General features: G+C 35.3%; 1 long non-coding RNA gene across 1 annotated transcript in view; it reads left to right on the top strand.

The window, feature by feature from the left end:
- Positions 1-16,426, top strand: part of LOC146403338 (uncharacterized) — a 497,194-nt gene extending 480,768 nt beyond the window's left edge. The window contains exon 5 of the long non-coding RNA XR_014803645.1: positions 14,958-16,426. This is a non-coding gene — a long non-coding RNA (uncharacterized LOC146403338). The remainder of the gene's footprint in view (positions 1-14,957) is intronic.
- Positions 16,427-19,648: the final 3,222 nt, after the last annotated feature.

Here is a 19,648-nt window from a genome sequence, read left to right as displayed (position 1 = left end):
TCTGACAAGGGGTTAATATGTTTGCCCACTGGAGGGTAGGGCCAGGTCCTATGCCATCTAGTGGGACTGGGTCCTGGGGTGGCTTAACACTCAGGGGGTCCTATGGCAGCAGGTCTGCTGGTGGGTTGGGCTATGTCACTGCTTGGCCTGAAGTGTCCCAGGACTGGTGCTGACTGAATGGTAGGCAGGGCTAGGTCCCTGCACCAATAAGCCATAGGGAGGATTCCAAAATGATGCTTGCCAGCATCTATATCCTCATTGTGGAATGAGCTCCCCATAATGGCAACTGCATGTGTCCATGTCCCCAGGGTGAATCCCAGTTGTCTCCTAACTTTCCAGGAGGCTTTCCAAGATCAGAAGGTGAGTCTGACACAAGATCCTTTATGATCACTGCTTCTGCTCTGGTCTCAGAGTGTGTGAAATTTTGTGCATGCCCTTTTAGAATGAAGTCTCTATTTCCCCTAGTGATCAGGCTCTTCTAAAATTGACCTCAATTGACCTTCATAGCCAAGCATTCTGGAGGCTCATCTTCCAAGTGCAGGACCTCTGGGCTGAGGAGCCAGATGCAGAGCTCAGACCCCTTGCTCCTTGAAGAGAATCTCTGCAATTGTAATTATCCTTGCCTGGCTATACCACATCTCTATCTCTCCTATAGGTCTCACTGTCATTCCTTCTTTATATCTTTAGTTTAGTAGATCTTTTCTACCAGCCTTCAGGTCATTCTCACTGATACTTATTCTGTAACTAGCTGTAATTTTGGTATATTTGTGGGAGGAAGTAAGCTCAAGGTCTTTCTACTCTGCCATCTTGGCCCCTTCTGCTCCACAAACACTTTGATACTCATTCCAGAAAAATATGAGTCTAATTCTCCTTCTCTTGAATATGGACTGAATTTAGAGACTTGTTTCTTCTAAAAAACAGAATACTAGAAGGTAGTGTAAATGACACTATGGGATTCTGAGGTAAGTTAGAAAAGTAATGGAGCTTCAATCTCTCTCTCTCTATTAGAATGCCCATCTTTGAAAACCCATCATACTGTGAGGAAACTAGGCTGTGTGGAGGAGCTATATGTACATATCCAAGTCAGTAGGGCCAACTAAAGTCACAGCCAACAGCTAACATCATCCGTCAGACACAAAACTTTTCATGATTCCAGTTTTTGAACTGTACCAGCTGGATACTAAGGGGAGCATAGATAAGCTATTCCTACCCACATATGCCCAAATTGCAGATTTGGAAGCAAAATAAATGTGGTTTTTGTGCTTTGCAGCATAAGATTTTTGGGGTGTTTTATTATACAGACAGATAACTGAAGAGTTAAAGGGTGTATATATTTTTCATCAGGATCCAAAATAATAATAAGTATTGTTTTATTGATACATATGTGTGGTAATAGTATAACAGTGTAGAAAGGAATGATATACCAGAAGTTCAGTATTATGGAGACTTATCGAGAGGGAGGAAGAGGAGACTTGGGAGTTTACAGGGAAGTCTAAGATATATTTTAAAGAAAATACATGACCTAAAAAAGCTAAAATTTGATGTTTAGTGGTGGGGATATGAGTTTTTTTTTATATTATTCTATAATTTTAGTATTACTGAATTATTTTCTAATCAGAAAAATAATCAGAATATATGTATATGTATGGCTGAATCACTTTGCTGTACAGCAGAAATCAACACAACTTTGTAAATTGACTATACTTCAATAAAATTAAATTTGAAAAAGTAATAAATAAAAAAAATTTTAAAGAAAAAAAGAGCAATATTAGTCACCTGAAATGAGTAAAAAAAAGTTTGAATTTCACAGAGGCTACACAGTATAATGGAAAAGGGCAGTTTGGAATTAGAAAACTTGGTGTTTGGTTTATGGAATTATGTGGATGCTATTACTTACTACAAACAGCCATGTTAAAGTAAACATCGGAGACCAAATAAATATCAAAAAGTATCGTATGTTTTATTACAGGTAAAACTAGGCAACACAGTTGAATAGAAACTTGTATTTCCATCTTCCCCTGGATATTGGGACTCCAATATCCTTATTCCCATTGAAGCACTGGTAGGACAAGAGATGGAACCAATTAAAAAGATCTAGTTGGATGGCTTACTGCGTGGAGTTTCATAACCAACACTATGTTTGGTTTTTGGTTCTGCCGTTTGCTAGTTTTGTGACCTTACACAAGTTATTTAAACAGTCTAAGCCTGAGTTTCCACATTTAGAAAATGAGGCTATTTACATCCGCCTTACAGGGTTTTATGAGGATTAGAGATAAGGTGCTTATTGTTTAGGACAGTGCTTGGCATGAACACAGATACCCAATAACAAAAATAGTTCTAAATACTGAAGATAATCCCTCTTGGAACAAGTCCTAAGGTATTTGAATCCTTGTCAGATCAGAAGGATACCTATTCATGATTATTTCAAACTGATTCTAAATGCATATGTGTCTTCCAAGTGAATGTGGATTATAATTACATGGACAGCATAGAAATTATTTAAATAATACATTTCAATAAGCTTCAGAAATCTGTTGTAATTTTAACACAAGGTAAACTGCCTACTATGATCTGTTTGACTTAAAATTACACATAACCTAATTAACTATTTAAAATGTTTTCATGCTTGTTTAGAACAAACATGAAAATAGATCACTCATAGTTTGGGAATATAAAAGTTGTTGAAATAAGCTTGAGATAAAAATAGGAGATGATGGCTTTTGTGGATATACAATACAGCAGTTTTAGGATGAATATCCATACCAAGGAGAATACTCTCCCAAGTGAGGAAGAAAATGAAAACTGTTTCCCAATCAAAGGTTCCCCCCTCAATCTTCTGCTTAAGCTAAAGGGAAATTTCTGCTACTTCTGTATTAAGAAAATGAAAGCAAGTTTTAATGAAAATAACATGAGCTTTATAATCATATAAAAAGAGACTTTTAAGTCCAATCCTGTCACTTCTTTTCTAAATTCTTTTTTTATTTTTTTAAACTATAGTTATTTACATTGTTGCGTTAACTTCTGCTGTATAGCAAAGTGGCCAGTCATATATATATATATATATACACACACACACACACATTCCCTTTCTTACATTTTATTCCATCATGGTCTATCCCAAGAGACTGGATATAGCTCCCTGTGCTATACTGCAGGACTCATTGTTATACATTGTAGATGTAATAATTCGTGTCTACCAACCCCAACCTCCTCATCCATCCCACTCCCTCCCCCTGCCCTCTTGGCAACCACAAGTTTGTACTTTATGTCTGTGTGTCTGTTTCTGTGTTGTAAATAAGTTCATTTGTGCCCCATTTTAGATCCCACATGTAAGCTATTACTTATTTCTGAGGATTGGTTTCCTCATGTGTGAACCCAAGAATAGTAAGGCTTAGCTCACAATGTTATTTCAAAAATTAAATAAAATATAGATGTAAAAATATATGATAACAGAATTGCTGCTCAGTAAACACTAGTTCATTTTACTTTTCCCCTCAGGCCCAAGGACTACCCTGTTTATGCTCAGTTCAAGCTCAAAATAATATGAAATGTTACATGAGGCATAGATTCAAATTCTCCAGGTATGGGTTAGTACTAAGATAACTAAACTATACCTAAGAGTGTTAACCTCTCTGATCGGAAAGTTCATAAAACAAAACAGTAACATTTTCTCACCAAATTAGGAGGAAATTTTCTAGGTGTTCCCTGGGAATTTGGAGGAATATTTAGGGAGAGGAAGGACAGTAAACTAGTCTTGGAAATAGGGTCCTATAATAAATAATAACACAGAGATAACTGTTGGGGACAAGGCTATCACTGTGATCAGACTATGTGGACACAGAGCCACATCAGGTATTATATTCCCCATGTACTCATTCACTCTGATGAAAAAACTGAGTCAATTCAATTAGTCTTATGGTACAGTTCTGCCAACAATTTGATGTCCAACTGATATTTTATAGTGAAAATATCCCTCCCCCAGGAACTGTTAAGGCTTGCTAGGGAATGTTCAGTGAGAGAAATTATGGAACTTGGGTTGATGAAAATTAGTCTGAACTTATTTCCAGGCCACAGGGAAACATTGCTGCTAGCCCTTTGGTTTGTCCTCTAGAAAATGTCTGTAGGCTCTCAGGTGGGAAATTTGAAAGCACTGAAAGCAACTGAATTTCAAAATAAAATTGTTACACTTCCTCATTTGAAATGAATGAATATGGAGGTCATCTTCAACATGGGAGAAGAATTCATAGGAATATAAAAATGCCTTATTAAGAAAATGTGAGGAAATTATAATTCTGTGTGTGTGTGTGTGTGTGTGTGTGTGTGTAATGATATTTGATAAGATGAGATGTGGAACAAATAAGAGAGAATCCTAAGGGAAAAAAAGTCCAGTGTAAATAAAAATTCAGCATGAATGTGCTATTCTACTTCAGAAAAAATAGACTGGGAGTATTATAGAACAAAGAAAGGAAACGTCTCAAGTTAAAAAAAAAATACCAAGAGATTATCAGACTGAAAAGAAGAGCGTGGGCAGAAAATGTGAACAGGACCTGCTTTACTGATCAGCTGAATTAAATCAGCTATAATACTATGACATATCTTTAGTACAATTTGTCATTATACACCACTTGCTTGGCTCTCTGTGTCCCTCTGTTGTTTGTGATAAGAGCAATCATGTTATTTCCCATTGTTCTTTAAAATATAAACACAGCTAAGACCAGAAGTAATATTACCAAAGAGACTGCCAAAATGTGCTGATAACAACTAAGACATTTCATAGCTGTCACATTTAGACTCCCTTTACACAAATAATCCAAAATAAACCAGTAAGCATCAACAGATTATGCCTGCACAATGGAATTTTGAACTGATATTGTGGCTATGTAAGACAATGCATAAAACGTAGAATCTATTGAAGAAGTTCTAATATTTCCATTCTAAGACCTTTGTAATTCATTTACTCTTTTGTAACATTCACCTTGAGGAACAGTACTTTTCTTTGCCTCTAAAAAAGCTCATGCCTTTTAGTAAGAGAATGAGGGTTAACCTGGGATAAAAATATGAGGAAATTAAGACCAGCTTTGCCATTTTATTTCTCATTTTGGTCTGAAATAAAATGGCCATGATATTGTCAGTGGAGTAGGCATCATTTTGTTCAGCTAATACTGTGCTTAGATGTATGACCCATCAGAATTGATGCTGGGGAAAATAACTATATTTCACAAAAATGTTAGTTATATACTTGAAAAAGCTTCCAAATGGATTCTTCAATCTAACAAAATTTGTCATGGTTTGAATAGATACCATTGTGAGAAAAAAAAAAAAGTGCTATTTTTTTTTTTACAAACTAGAATGACATTTTTAACTAAAATGTAACCTTCTGGAAGGCAAGATTGCTATGCTTTATTCTTTCTCTCTGTATAGCATTTTTCTACCTACCTACAAGGAGCTCAAAAATAAGAATTGTTTAACAGAATGAATTCTTATAAATTTAAGTATTCACTCTGGAGAATGCAAGTGTCCCAAAGTCAATTGTTATCTGTACCCAAATATTAACTTTTCTCTTACCTTCCACTCTTTGTTTTCCACCAACCTCTTCTCATTTTACACCTTTGCTTCCTTTTCTTGTATTGTTCCTTTCCTAACTGTGCCTTTCTATGGTAAAAACAATGACACCAATGACTATTTTTGTATTCCCTCTGATGGACTCATAGCTAACAGGGTTACTGACCACTTTCCTATTTCCTAGGAAACGAAAAAGTGATGCTCAATTGAGTTAGCTTCACAAGAAAATGTGCACATTAACCTCTAGCCATAGTACAGGTGAAACAAAAGCTATTGCTAAAAATAATCCAAAACCCAAATAATCCAAAACAAACAAAAGCTATTGCTAAAAATAATCCAAAACCCAAATAATCCAAAACAAACAAAAGCTATTACTAAAAATAATCCAAAACCCAAATAATTCAAACCAAACCAAACCATAATCAACAGATTATGCCTGCACAATGGAATTTTGAACTGATATCATGAGTATTAGTGTTAAAGAAAAACTATTTATTGATATCTATGTTTCTAGTTCATTCAATGACATTATTGTGTATTGGTTTAAATTTAACATGTAACTAAATTCATTTCAAGTTAAAATATAGTCTTTAAAAGCAAGTAAATGTAGATATTGATTTTCTTGTTAGAAACGTTTTATCATTCAAAAAAAAAAAAAAACACACCTTTTTTTCTTCTCTCACTCCAGTAGTTTATATGGAGCTATATTAAATTAGGCCTGCCTAGAGTCTTTAATACTTTATGTGCTAACATTGGTCCAAAGGGAAAAAAGTTACCAAAAAAAAAATGAGAAAATCAGGATTTTTCTGAGTTCAGTGTTTCCTGACAGAGGGAAGATGTATGTTCATCAATATAAAGCACAGAACAAGGATTTAATTGAAGTCATCAAGAATGCACTTTGTAAAGCTCTCCTCTAGCATCCCTTGGCTTTTAGACATCGATTAAATAAGAAGAAACTTTGAAAGGGGTAGAATCTCTGGTACATTTGAAATACTCAAGTTTTAAGGAAACTATTTTAGATAAAATGAAAACCCTTGCTGATCCTGGCCCACTTTTAGAGACACATTAAAACCCTAAGCTTTTGTTATTTCTAAAATAGGTTGTTAAGTGATTTTCTTTTATTTTTTTCCTTTCTGCCTGAATGGACCCACATCTGAACACCCACATAGGTTTGTGAGGGCATTTCTGGAAACATGGAAATCAGTTATAAATTTCCTCACTCTTTTTACTTACCAAAGAGATGTTTTTCTTTTTTTTTTTTTTCAGTTCAGTTTATATATGTCAAGATCCTAATTGTTCAAATAAGAATAGAAGCATCAATCAAATAAACTAAGGTTTTGGATGTTAATCAAATGCAGCACTTAAGATTGTGAGCCGCACATTTCCTATGATACTGGTACAGATTTCTAGAGACTACACATTTGTGTGGATATTGTGATGAGAAACAAAGCCATGCTGATCACTGGGGAAAGGTCATCATTCTGTTGAATTAAATTCACTTTATGTTCCATTTCTTTGCATCACTAACAATAGGGTTTTTAGTCCAACTGTGATAATACTTTTGCTGTGAACATACATTTTCCTGTATGAAAGTAACAATAGGCAATGATATTGGGATGGCTTAGAAGAAGATAAACATATTCACATATGCAACTCATACAGAAACAGGGAAGAAAACTTGCTATAATTAGCAGGTTGACCATATACATCTTAGGTGAAATATAAATGTCATGCACATCTATCATCATTAATTTTTCCTTTCCTTCCTCATGATAACACTGTTGCTCAGCTAACAGGATGAATCACTGAAGCTTTCAGAGACAAGAAAGGAGGCCAGTAACTGGAAAGTTGAACTTTCTCAAGTAGAGTATTCTTAGAATAGCATTATTACAATTGGCAACATAAATCAAATAGTGTAGTAACCATTCACATTCATAAGGAAAAAAACAATCACTTCACACTGAGAAATGTCCAAGGTCCAATAATGCAAAAAGTGTTTTTATTTGTTCTGATTATTATTGAGGTTAATAAAACTTTTACCTCCTTTTCTCAAGTAAGATAAGTATAGAAAACCTTCCTCTAATAGATCTATACATGTATTGTTTGTATTAAAATAGCATTTTATTTGATGAAATAAATCATCAGCCAGTCTAGTTAATTAAACAAAAATGTCTAGGTCATTAATAAACCAGCTTATTTTAGCCTTCAGTAATTAGTTACTACATTTAGTTTTCTGTTTAATTTTTAGATTTTTCTAAGTATCCAAATGTATCCAATTAATACATCCTTGGATATAGGCAATTATGAACAGGAGACTCCACTTTTGGAAAAGTGCAAAAGGATATGAATAGGTACCAACACAGCTCATAGAATTGCTGCGAGGGATGAAGAAAACTTCTCTTGGCTAGGCTTCCAAAAATGACATTTAATACCACAGTGGCACACAGCCCCAAGGAGGCTTACTGCCATGGTCCATGCCAATAAAGTTAATGCCTCAAACATACCCTTTCTTCCTTCATGACTTGGATCTAAACCAAAGTAGTATATGAATGTATCTAATTTGCCAAATCCAAACCACAGTGGAACTCTAGCTACAAGGAAACTGAGAATAGTAAAAATTATATCTCAAGGCTCTTCATGACAGAAAAAAAGAAAAAAGAAATGGGTTTTGAGAGAAGTGATACACTTCTTCATTTGTTGTATTTTTAAACCAAAAGTTTATGGGTAAAGGCTAAATAGACCAAGATTTAATCATACTGAAGACAATTTTGTTTTACCATGGAGTACCATAATATACTATAAAAGAATTCCATTTCTATATGATTTACAGCTAAAAGGAGTGGGTGAATCATCAGAAATCCATCACCATTACTTGAGGAAAAAACTCAAGTATTGCCAATGTTCCTGTTTAATGAAGAAGAGTCAGGATGGTCATTTTCATTTATAAAAATGTGAAAATGATGTTCATGAGACAGATCACTATTTAGCCTAAAATTAGTTGTAGTCTTATTTATCTTCAGCTTTCTTGAAGTATAACTGATAAATAAAATTGAAGTATAACTGATAAATAAAATATATATATGTGTGTGTATATATATATGTGTATATGTGTGTGTGTATGTGTGTGTGTATATATATATATATATATATATACACATATCTTAGGGCCGTATCTGCAGCATATGGAGGTTCCCAGGTTAGGGATCTAATCAGAGCTGTAGTCACTGGCCTACGCCACAGCCACAGCAATGCAGTATCCAAGCCACATCTGCAACCCACACCACAGCTCAAGGCAATGCCAGATCCTTAACCCACTGAGTGAGGCCAGGGATTGAACCTGCATCCTCATGGATACTAGTTTGATTCATTTCCTCTGAGCACTATAGGAACTCCCCTTTTCTTTTCTTTTCTTTTTTAATTGCAAGATATTTAAAGTGTACAGTATAACGATTTGATATATATATATATATTATGAACAGAGTCTCCCCATCAAGTTAACATCTCACATGCTTACTTTCTCCTTTTTTTTTTTTTTTTTTTGGTGATAACATTCAACTTCTACTCTCTTAGCAAATTTCAATTATTACCTATGAAAGTGTTTTCAACTGTGGGCACCATGTTTTATATTAGATCCTCAGACCTTATTCTTCTGGTAACTGAGAGTTTCTATGCTTTCATCAACTTCTTCTCATATCCATACCTCTTCCCCTACACCAGCAACCACTTTTGAGTCTTCTGTTTCTATGAGTTTATTTTTTTTTTAAGATTCTGCATTTAAGTGATACCATGAAGTATTTTCTTTTTCCATCTGGTTCTGACTTATTTCACCTAGCAAAATGTTTTTCCAGGATCAGGGAGGAACAGTAGATTTATTTTTTATTTATCCATACATAGATGGAATGGCCCTTCTGGGTCTTCTCCTCGTTAGATTTTCTCTGCAGCCTACCCCATCATGATTCCACAGCCTCCACAATTGTAAGATAGAAGATTATGAAACAGTAGGGTTTGGTGGAAAACTCTCGATCAAAAGAGATCTTTGACATTCATATATCTATCTTCTAAGATCCCCATTTTTTACAGTGTTTTCTCTCTATATCGTTACTTCTCAGTTTAGGGATATGCTTGAATATTGTCTTCTAGGTTTTCTTTTCAGAGAGGTTTATGGATGCTGTCTGCTTTAATATATGATCAGAAATGTAAATCTCCTTATTTATCTATCAAACTCTCCACACCTTGCTTTTCCAGGTATTCTTATTTTGGACAAAAGACTTTGTGCATACAGTAGAGTCAATGAAAACCTATTTTATGGAAAACAATTAGGTTTATTTTTGGAAACTTGAAAAACAAATTAAAACTACTTTTTTTCAAAAGTAAAAATGTTTGATGTTCACATACACAATACTTTTGATATTCTATCCTCTGTGAGATAAATAGTTATAAGTGATATAGAATCGAATGTCAAGTCAGTGTGAGGAAGATCATTTAAGCAGCTTTCCTAAAATGAAGGAGGAGAACCATCCTTCACTAGAAATGCTCCCTAAAGGGCTGAATGATAATTTTCCATGTGATTAATTCCATGTGATAAAACATATTATTCAGGGGTTAAACAAATGACATCTAAATTCCCTTGCATTTCAATATTCATTTTTTAATCCTAAAAATAAAATGTTTACTCTTATTTAGGTACCAAATGTCTGAAATATTTTCTAAGATTTAGGCATTTCTTCAATTAAACTATTCTAAAATATGGTGATATGTTTTCTAAACATTTCTTGATTTAATAGTTCATTTAGTCTTGAATTTATTCTAAAAAGCCATACAATAAATGGAATAATTTCATCATTTTTTGTTATGCTTTTCCAAACGCTCACATTTCAACATAAGGAATTCCATATTCTGTTTTTTTCTCTAACTTATATTTCAGAAAAAAGCATGACCACAGATTTAAAATAACTTCAACTCTATCATGTTAATATTAAAGTTTAAAGTTTGATTCTATTAAAGAATCAGTATTGGTTTTAATGTTATCATCAGTTTAACTACGGATCATATAAAATCATAAACATCATGAAGATGCAGCAACAAAAATAGTCCAAACATATGCAAGAATATTAATAAGCTTATTGTATAGTTTACACAATTATTACCTATGAAACTGTCTATTTCTGTGGAAGTCAGATATCATTTTTTCCTCATAGACTCTTTATTTTTATTTGCTTTCTTCATTTTTTTTTTTGGTTTATTGTTTCAAGAAAACTCATTTCATGCTTCTTGTCATAATGCAGCAAGTTTTTAAAATAAAAATAGTATAATTGAAAATTGTGCTTCCTGACCAAGAACTCAGCATTTAATAAATTTCAGCCTGACCTGAAAAATGTCATAAACACAAATACATGAAAACCCAAACAACTCTCTAATCATATAACTAATCAAAATGATGTTCTAGACCATGAAAAAGAACTATCAATGCAATATGCCCATTCATTATGGGGGGAGTGGAACTATAGCAAATAACATAAAATTATTGTATCCAAAATTTGACCTAAAACTACTTAGCTAGAAGAGGCATCAAACATTTAATTAATAGGGATTTTACTTTATCTTCTTAGATTTTAGAAAGGTATGTAGAGGGAGATCATCCTGATACTTTTTTTTTTTCTTTTTGCCATTTCTTCGACCGCTCCCGCGGCATATGGAGGTTCCCAGGCTAGGGGTCTAATTGGAGCTGTACCTGCGAAGCTTACACCAGAGCCACAGCAACGCAGGATCCGAGTCGCGTCTGCAACCTACACCACAGCTCAGGGCAATGCTGGACCCTTAACCCACTGACCAAGGCCAGGGATCGAACCTGCAACCTCATGATTCCTAGTCGGATTCGTTAACCACTGCGCACACGACGGGAACTCCTGATCCTGATACTTTAGGAAGATTTATAATTATCTCTGAGTCATGATCTTTCTTTTTCTCAGTAGTAGGGAGAAACTTTCAAAAAACACTATGCTGACCTTGGAGGTATATTTTAAGTAGTATATTTACTGCTTCTAGTTTTGTTTTTCTCAATAAAAAGCATTGAAAATGTAAGGTGCGGAGTTCCCGTCGTGGCGCAGTGGTTAATGAATCCGACTAGGAACCATGAGGTTGCGGGTTCGGTCCCTGCCCTTGCTCAGTGGGTTAAGGATCCGGTGTTGCCGTGAGCTGTGGTGTAGGTTGCAGACGCGGCTCGGATCCCGCGTTGCTGCGGCTCTGGCGTAGGCCGGTGGCTACAGCTCCGATTCAACCCCTAGCCTGGGAACCTCCATATGCGCGGGAGCGGCCCAAGAAATAGCAACAACAACAACAATAACAACAGACAAAAAAGACAAAAGACAAAAAAAAAAAAGAAAAGAAAATGTAAGGTGCTACCTTTTATCCATCTTCAGCAAGAAGGAAGTAGTCTTGTCCATCATTTTCAGGATTTATTCTGCCTCCTGAGAGCTCATAACATTCCTTGATTCAAATGTTTATTTCCCTTTCCCATTCATAGCTTTCAACTTTCCCTCCCCAACTTAGCTCTTGGTGTGTGAATAAACTAAAAAAAAAGAAAGAAAGGTCAGAGTGGCTTGGTGACTTGGTCATAATGAAATCTAAAAGTGTAAAGATTTTATCTTATTAAGAGATAACATTATTGAATAGCTTCTATGCATCAAGTGATGCTGGCACTTTATGTTGCTTTACATCCAATCCTTACACTGATATTGGCATGAAAATTTTTCTTTCCATTTTAGAGATGAAGAAAAAAGGTGCAGAAAATTTAAGCAAATTTCCCGAAGTCACACAGCTAGTGAAGAGCAAGCTGGGATTTGAACAAAATCAGTCTACCTCTAAATGCTGTGTTCTTTTTATTCCCACATTGATCTACTAGGAAGCTAGAGAGTGATGAGGAAATTCATTTGGGTTTTAATTTCCAGAAAGGTAGACAGATATGCTTGCTAATTTGTTTTTGTGTAGTTCTATAAGCATTAAATTGTTATTTTGAGAATATTATGCAGATTATAGGAAGTATTAAAACTGTCTTTTAAGACATCATAAATTCAGAATGTTTATAATCTAAAAACGAAAAAAAAATAAAAATGAAGTAAAACAATTTCATCTATATATTTGAATTCTATCATAGTTTTGATCCATTTGTCAATGTATTTGATCAGGCTGTTATAACATATCACCATAGCCTGGGTGGCTTATAAACAATTTAAATTTATTTCTCATAGTTCTGGAGGCTGGGAAGTCAAAGATCAAGGTGCCAATATATTCAGTTGATAAAAGCCCTCTTCCTTGTTCATGGACAGCCATCCTCTCCCTGTGTCCTTGCATGGTGGAAATAGAGCAAGTGAGCCACCTCGGATCTATTTCACAAGGCATTGATCCTATTCATGTGGGTTCCACCCTCATGGTCTCATTACCTCCTAAAAGACACATCTCCAAATACCATCACATTGGAAATTAGACTTCAGCATACGAAATTTTGGGTGGACCCAAACATTCAGTCTATAGCAATCGACTGAATGCATTCTGATTCTGTTTTTAGCATCAGAACCAATTAATGTTCATACACAGACATAAAATCTTCTCATCTTTTTCTTCTAATAATAGAGCAACCTTAATAAGGTGATTTCTGCAGTCTCTTTTTACTATCAAAGAAGTTTTTGGAGAATCATCAAATAGATTGGTTTGGCTTTAGCTGCATTATTTAAAAAAATGCTTTGATATATTTTGCAATAAACAATACAAAATGTGGGGTAGTATGGATTATTGTTGTGTGATGCCAACCCCTCTGGTTCACTTTCTTTGCCAACATATGCAGCTTAGGCAAATTCTACTGAGAGTGTTTCCTGGTGGGCATAAACATTTTGAATTGCAGATAACTGAGCCCCACTGAACTATAGCCCCTAGATAAGTTCCCACCAGTTAACCAATCTCAATTCAGAGATTTTGGAGTTTAGCACTATATACACAAATGCCTCCAAATCCATTCTGGGTGTTCTATCCAGCATTTGCAGTCAGTGATTCAACCATAAAGTAAACTAAAGGCTGAAATAAACTCAATATATTTATTGAGCTCTTTATCCCTCACCAAAACAAATTTAAAACTGTTTATTAGGCCATTAGATGAACTAGATTTTATGCTAGTTTGTTTGTTTATGTTCTTTGTTTCTAATTCAACCAACCAGGTCAAGCAGGAACTAAATTATATATTTCTCTATGAAATATGTATAGAAACAGTATAACTACTTTACTAACCAAACTGAAACCAAACCAATATTTCGTTGAATCTAAATTTATGATAGGAAGGAGTTCCCATTGTGGCACAGTGGGTTAAGAACCTGACTAGTATCTATGAGATACTAGGTTCATAGTCCTTTCCCTTGCATGTTATGGATCTGGCTTTGCTATGGCTATGGTGGGCTGGCATTTGCAGCTCCAATTTAACCCCAAGCCTGGGAATTTCCACATGCTGCGGGTGCAACCCTAGAAAAGAAAAAAATCAATTTAAAATTGTGATAGGAAAGAGGAAAAGGACATACTCTGGCTTCAAATATTACACTGAAGTCACTTGAAGATACTCTTGTGATGCTAAATATCAATATAGAATTTAGCAAATCATACTTCTTGTGCTATTACGTCTGACCTCCTTTTGATATTATGTTAACTTCCTTTAACTTATTTTTTCGCAATCCAGATAACCAAAATTAATTTACATGCACATACTCATACATACCCACATACACATTACAGCTTTTGTTCCATTACTCAAAAAAAAAAAGTTAATTGTTTGTCACTGCCAGCTTTACCATGTGTACGTGTCTCACTGTCATTTTCAAGATCTTTTATAATATGGCTTTAACTTATCTTTCCAGCATTATTGCCCAAATTTCCCTTCTATAAACCCTGTGACCACAAAATAGAAATAATCCATTGTGACTAAAAGCAACGAATAATTTTCTATCTCAGTTACTTTGTTAAGACCTTCCTTTAGCCATTGTCTCTTTCTCTCCTTATGGGAAATTCTACCATTAGAACTTCATTAACTCCCCTGTGATCTGTGGACCAGTAGCTTTGGTATCACCTGAGAGCCATAGTTAGAAATTCATCTCATGCCTGCCTCAGCTTTATTGAATCAGAATCTGCATTTTAATAAGAACCCAAGTGATATATATGCATATTAAAATCTGAGTGATTTCAAATGATTTTTCTATAGTATCTGTCTGATATTTTCAATGAATGCAATAGTTTCCTTTTTTAATTTTCCTATCTATATTCATCATTTCTTAAGACTATAGGTATTTATTAAGTGGCTGCTATGTTCCAAGAAAAACTCAAGAAAGCAAGTACAAATTGTGAAAATTTCTCATTTATAGATATGGAGCTGTGGAAATGAAAGGAGTTGAATGTGTCTGAAGGCTGGGTTGTATGTGGGAAAACAGCAGAACATAAGAAAGGTAAGCAGAGGCCAAATCATTATATGACTTTCTAAGGGGTATGATATATAATATACTCTGAAATATTTACTGCAAGGAAATAATTACCATATTTAATAGATTATTTTCCCAGGGAGTGAAAAGGAAGTTAGATAATATAAATAAGGCTAACAGTAAAGAGAGTAAATAGGAAGCAAAGACAATAATTCAAATAAAGATTAAGAATGTGAACTAGGAGTTCCTGTCGTGGCGCAGCAGAAATGAATCTGACTAGGCACTATAAGGTTGTGAATTCAATTCCTGGCCTCGCTTAGTGGTTTAAGGATCTGGTGTTGCCATGAGCTGTGGTGTAGGTTGCAGGCATGGCTTGGATCCTGCATTGCTGTGGTTGTGGTGTAGGCTGGTAGCTGTAGCTCCGATTTGACCCCTAGCCTGGGAACCTCCATATGCCATGGGTGTGGCCCTAAAAATCAAAACAAACAAACAAACAAACAAAAAAACGTGAACCAAGGAGTAGTAGTGGAGATTCAGTCATTCATTATTCAAGATATGTTTGTTGAGATTATTTTTAAATGCAATCAATTATAAACAGTGCTAGCTAGTTCTGCTCAATTTCTCAATCTTTACACTTTCAGCCACAAGTTTATTAACTGTACAATCTGCTTTCTAAGCTACCCCTGGAGACAGTTCTGTCAAATGCTTTGCCACCCATGGCTTACCATTTTTCTAGATGTCTATAATAGTTAACTTGCCACCCACTGCCAGGACCCAAAGTCAATGTCATATAGTCTATATACTTTGTTACAGAAGCACCCAGTTCTAGTAGTAATTTATTCATAGATATCCACGATACAGGTCATCCATATCCTCAAATGTGGTCATGCTCAGAGTCTTCCCCAAGCATGGCTCTCCCTTTGCCAAAGCTCTCCCACACCACAACAAGAAAACGATTTCTGAATAATCTTCCACTTTTTCTGTAAAACATCCAGTATCATGTATAGACATTACTCAATTAATTCTTATGAATCAAACCCATATACTTACTTTTATTTATTTCTTTGTTATACTCTTAACTCCAAAAAGATTTTTAGTAATAACTTTACCTCTATTCAACAGTGAAATTTTTCACTTTTACTGTCTTTAGAAAGTGTGGAGTTCCCATCGTGGCTCAGTGGTTAACAAATCTAACTAGGAACCATGAGGTTGTGGGTTCAATCCCTCGTCTCGCTCGGTGGGTTAAGGATCCAGCATTTCCATGAGCTGTGGTGTAGGTTGCAGATGCAGCTCAGATCTGGCATTGTGTGGCTCTGGTGAAGGCCAGTGGCTACAGCTCTGATTAGACCACCTAGCCTGGGAACCTCCATTGCCGCAGGTGTGGTCCTAGAAAATTTAAAAAAAAAAAAAAAAAAGTGAACTCTGGGAGTTCCCATTATGGTTCAGTGGTAACAAATTGAACTAGTATCCATGAGGACTTGGGTTCAATCCCTGGCCTTACTCAGTGGGTTAAGGATCTAGCGTTGCCATGAGCTGAGGTGTAGGCTTCAGATGCAGCTCAGATTTGGCATTGCTGTGGCTGTGGTGTAGGCCAATGGCTATAGCTCTGATTCAACCCCTAGCCCAGGAACTTCCATATGCCTCTGGTGCAACCCTAGAAAGATGGGGGAAAAACAAAACAAAACAGTGAACCTCAGAGTTCCCATTGTGGCTCAGCAGGTTAAGAACCCAACCATGGTCTCTGTTGAGGATCTAAGTTCAATCCCTGATCTCACTCAGTGGGTTAAGGATCCAGCATTGCCTCAATCTGTAGCATAGGCTACAGATGTGGCTCGGATCTGATGTTGCTATGGCTGTGGCATGGGCTGTAGCTGCAGCTCCAGCTCAACCCCTCCTTATCCTAGAACTTCCATGACACAGTTGTGTCAAATTTGTTTAAATGTCAAACAAAGAAAAAAAAAGAAAAAGAAAAAGTGAATTTACGTGTCATTTACTATTGAATATGTAAGATAAATAGATAGCCCTTCAGCATCATTGTAACTTCTAAGATTTACCTTTCACCTTCATAGAGGAATTCAAGTATGATCATAAACATTTGCTACAAAGTAATCTAGACTTTATACCAACTTTTATTATTTCAATATAATAATGATAATGATAACAACTATTATTTACTGAGTGGATTTTTTGTGCCAGACATTTATATATTTGACTTATGTTATTTTATCATCATAATACCCCTATTATATAGCTAATATTCAGAAGATGCAGATTAGAACACTAAGGGATAAAGAGGATAAATAACTTGTCCAAGGTCATACAATTTATAACTAGTACAATAAGAAGTTGAAAGAGCAAGTTTGACTTTTACACCCACTCTTAAGCACTATATATTTCCTTTTTAGAATGTAGAGGCATATCAGGTGCTAGAAAAAAGGTGTGGAATTTTCACTGAACAAGATTGTATGCTCTAAATTGGGTTCTCAACTGCAGTTCTATTGACATTTTGAACTACATAATTCTTGTTGTAGAGGCTGCATGTGTGTGCATTGTCAGGTGTTGAGCTGCATCTCTGCCTTTTACCAACTAGATTCCGGTAGGATCCACAAGTGATGACAATCAAAAATGTCTCCAGATACTTCCAAATGTGCCCTGAAAGCATGTACATTTTTAAACAGTGAAACTATACTTAAATTCTCACTAGTCATTGTTGCACCCTCATAATACAATGTGGTTGAATGGTCTTATTTCATCAAGATAGAGCCTAAATTAAGCCCATTTTATTCTAGGCACTCACTATCTTGTTTTCACATCAGGATGTCTTTTCAGGGATGAAAGGTATTTTTAGATTTTGTTCTCTGTCAGTACTTTCACTTAATCTCTCATGATATCTATCAGCTGAGAAAAAAAGACCACAATGGACTAAAATATCTGATGAGAAAAGATGTCTCCAGAAGCCCCCTTTTCCTGAAGCTATTGCAAATGAGCGATTATTGTAAGCTCTCAAGAAATAGCTCTCAGGTAATAATGACTTTTTTTTTAAGTGAATTCCTGATACTAACTCATGATAACATAACTAGATGCAATTGTTCTTCATCAGCTCTTCAGAGAGCCAATTTTATACAAGAAATCAATTATATTAAGAAAGTTCCGAGGCAATGTGAGACATTATTAGCAACTTTTCCCCCCTCAAATAACAAGGATTTAAGAACCATGCTTGCTGTGGTTTCTTTGGTATCATACTTACAGCCAAATTTCACTTCTTCTTGTGTAAGAGTGTATCATATGATTATAAAAGTCAACTAATATTTTAATCAAAAATCACATCATCTGTTCACAAATTGTCACATGAAGACATGTGACATGTATAAGCATAGATTCCATGGTGAAATAGATCATTTTCTCTAGTAATTATTATAGTTCACAGGCCATTTTATGAACTCCCAGACTTGTGCAATGAAGCTTTGTGTTCAGCAAACTGTAAGGGGAGACACTTAAAGAACAGAACATTTGTAATTTTCCATTGGCCATCCGGTCCACCAGTCTTATGGGCATGAGCATTTGACTATTGAAAGAAGGTCCATATGGGTTAAGTAACCTGAGACTTTTTAAAAAATATATTATTTTTTAAAGTATAGTTGATTTACAATGTTGTGCCAATTTCTGCTGTACAGTAAAATCACCGGGTAATGAACACACACACACACACACACACACACACACACGCACATTCTTTTTCCTATGTTTTCTTCCATCACACTCTGTACCAAGAGATTGGATACAGTTCCTGTGCTATCCAGTAGGACCTCCATTGCTTATCAATACTAAATGTAATAGTTTGTGTCTCCTAATCCCAAACTCCCAGGACATCTCACTCCCCCCCCTCCCCCTTGGCAAATATAAATCTGCTGTTTATGTCTATAGGTCTGTTTCTGTTTTGTAGATAGGTTCATTTGTGCCATATTTTAATTCCACATATAGTGATATCATATGGTGTTTGTCTTTCTCTTTCTGACTTACTTCACTTAGTATGATAATCTTTAGTTGCATCCATGCTGCTGCAAATGGCATTATTTCACTCTTTTTATGGCTGAGTAGTATTCCATTTTGTATATATACCACATCTTCCTAATCCATTCATCTGTTGATGGACATTTAGGTAGTTTCCGTATCTTGAGAATAGTGCTGCTATGAACATATAGGTGCATATATCTTTTTGAATTATAGTTTTTTCCAGATGTATGCCCAGGAGCAAGATAGCTGGATCATATGGTGGATCCATATTTAGTTTTCTGAGGAACTTCCATATCATTTTCCAGAGTGGTTGTACCAATTTATATTCTAACAGTGTAAGAGTTTTCCTTTTTCTCCATACCTTCTCCACCACTCGTTATTTGTAGCTTTATTAATCATGGCCATTCTGAATGGTATGAGGTGGTACTTCATTGTAGTCTTGATTTGCATTTCTCTAATAATTAGTGATGTTATACCCACTGGCCACTTATATGTCTTCTTTGAAGAAATATCTATTTAGGTCTACTACCCATTTTTAGATTGGGTTGTTTTTGTTGTTGTTGAGTGGTATGATATTTTGGAAATTAAACTCTTGATGGTTGCATCATTTGCAACTATTTTCT

This window comes from Sus scrofa, chromosome 5, assembly GCF_054392235.1.
Source record: "Sus scrofa isolate SSC_HxYL_T2T_F1_AM1 chromosome 5, Sscrofa_HxYL_maternal_Yorkshire_Landrace_v2.0, whole genome shotgun sequence".
Taxonomy (NCBI): domain Eukaryota; kingdom Metazoa; phylum Chordata; class Mammalia; order Artiodactyla; family Suidae; genus Sus; species Sus scrofa.
This window is presented reverse-complemented; position numbering and strand designations above follow the sequence as displayed.